Raw genomic sequence first — 2,916 nt, 5'->3', positions numbered from 1 at the left:
TTCAAATTTTAACATCGTACAGATTTTGATCTAGACATACTTAACGCCTAATCCTAAATTTAACATATGAATTCTAATTTGGCCTTCAACAGGTTCAGTAAATGGTGGGTTCATTTACTTAGATCATTATTTACACATAAATGATCTCATCTTGACACAATTATCAAGGCGACCTCAACTTATGAATCTGTCTCTAATTTCATAATTTCAGCTACGTAAGTTGTTTCATAAGTAACGGTCTTACCCCTATTTGTACTTAACAAACAGAGATGATTGTCCATGTGAGTGGACCAATCTCCACCTGCCAACATGCTCACCGAGATCTTACATGAATGTAACAAATACAACATATACACTGAATAAATTATGGCAAATGACACAATCATAACACAAAGTCTGATTGTTATTTCAATATTGTTACATTCTACGAAGTCCCAAAGACTTTACATGTTCTTTAAATGACTCTTTAGTCATTGGCTTAGTAAAAGGATCTGCAAGCATAACACGTGTAGGGACATACTCAAGAATGACTTTTCTTTTAGCCATAATATCCCTTACAAAATTATATTTAATTTCTATATGCTTGCCTTTGCTATGATATTTGGGATCCTTGGAAAAAGCTATTGCAGCTTGACTGTCACAGTAGACAGTTACTGGACTCCCACTATCCTCAGTAATTTTCAGATGCTTCAGAAACCTTCTCAACCAGACTGCTTCTTGCACAGCTGCTGAACATGCCACATATTCAGCTTCCATAGTCGACAAAGCTACACAAGCTTGTTTCTTGCTGTTCCAGGAGATGGCGCCACCATTCAACAAGAATGCATAGCCTGATGTGGATTTTCTATCATCCAGGTCTCCAGCCCAATCTGCATCTGAATAACCTTTCAGACTCATATCTGATCCTTGAAAACAGAGACAATAATCTGTTGTCGCCTTCAGATATCTGAATATCCTTTTTACTGCCTTCCTGGGTTTGACTGGAAGCGACTGACCAAGCCCACAACATAGCTGATATCGGGACGTGTACACAACATAGTGTACATCAAACTACCAATAGCACTGGCATATGGTTTTTTATTCATCTCAGCTATTTCCTCTGGAGTTTTAGGACACATACTCTTGCTCAACACAGTACCTTTCACAATAGGTGTATGTTCTATGTTGCAATTAGACATGCTGAAATGATGTAACATCTTATTTATATAAGACTCTTGTGACAGACCCAAAAGTCTTTTAGGACGATCTCTTATGATCTTCACCCCTAAGATGTATTCAGCTTCTCCCATATCTGTTGTATCAAATTGTGATGACAGCCACTTCTTGACTTCATTCACATATCCTATGTCATTTCCAGCTATCAGCATATCATCAACATATAATGATAAAATGACATAATTTCCTTTTTCCTGTTTCAGGAAAACACAATGATCCTCATTGATCATCTCGAAACCATAAGATAAAACGACTTCGTTAAATCTTATGTTCCATTGTCTTGACGCTTGTTTTAGCCCATATATAGACTTTCTAAGTCTACATACTTTTTGCTCTTGGCCTTCAGCAATGAAACCTTCTGGTTGAACCATATAGATTTCTTCGTCAAGATCACCGTTAAGGAAAGCGGTTTTTACATCTATTTGATGTAATTCTAAGTCATAATGTGCCACAAAGGCCAAAATAACTCTTATTGATACAAATTTCACTACGGGAGAAAATGTCTCTTCAAAGTCAATACCCTCCATTTGAGTATATCCTTTTGCAACTAAACGAGCTTTGTATCTGTTAATCGATCCATCTGCTTTCCTCTTTATTTTGAGAACCCATTTATTCCCAATAGCCCTTCGGCCCGGAGGAAGATCGACTAAGTCCCAAACATGATTTTGAATCATGGACTCCATCTCTTCAACCATTGCAGCTTTCCATTTTTCTCTAACTCTACATCCCAATGCATCCTCAATGGATTGAGGCTCGTCGTCGTCAATTGGAAGTGTAACCAATGCCTCATTCTCAATATCAAACCTCTTCTTAGGTTTGATCTTACGAACACTTCTTCGTAAGTTGGGCTGTTGAGAAGTCAACTCATGACTCGGCATATCACTCCCACTCGGTTGACTAGACTCAGGTATCCCTTTTGACACCTCTCTTGTTGATAATATCTCATCCTCCTCAAATAGAGGAACATTTTTATCAACATCACCTCTGATTGGGAACTCTGTTTCGAGAAAAGTCGCATCTCTCGAGTCTATTTCGGAGATGGTTCCATCTAGTGACTCACCTATGAAAACATAACCTTTGGAGGTCTCATGATATCTTATAAAGATACATTTCTTACCTCTAGGCCCTAGTTTTCCATACTTGTGAGAACTATCATGAACATAAGCAGCTGACCCCCAAGGTCTCAGATTACTCAAATCTGGTTTTCTGCCTGTCCAACGTTCATATGGGGTAGATGGAACTGACTTTGAAGGCACTTTGTTAAGTATATAGGCTGCAGTTAATAATGCATCTCCCCAATAGGAGATTGGCAAATTAGCTTGCGCCATCATAGACCTAACCATTTCAAGAAGAGTCCTATTTCTTCTTTCAGCTACCCCATTTTGCTGTGGAGTTCCAGGGATTGTCAGTTGTCTAATAATCCCTCTATCATTACATATTGTCTTGAACATATCAGACAAATACTCCCCACCACGGTCAGTGCGTAAAGTCTTAACTTTACGTTCCGTTTGATTCTCAACTTCGTTCATATAACGAATGAAGCAATCTAATGCTTCAGATTTGTGAGAAATCAAATACACATGACCGAACCTAGAGAAATCATCAATAAATGTAATGAAATAGGAAGCTCCATGTCTAGCCTTCACATTCATTGGACCACAAATATCCGAATGAATTAACTGCAATGTTGATTCAGATCTA

The sequence above is a fragment of the Zingiber officinale genome, chromosome 2A, assembly GCF_018446385.1.
Source record: "Zingiber officinale cultivar Zhangliang chromosome 2A, Zo_v1.1, whole genome shotgun sequence".
NCBI classification, from domain to species: Eukaryota; Viridiplantae; Streptophyta; class Magnoliopsida; order Zingiberales; family Zingiberaceae; genus Zingiber; species Zingiber officinale.
The sequence above is the reverse complement of the archived record's forward strand: the minus strand, read 5'-3'. Positions refer to the sequence as shown.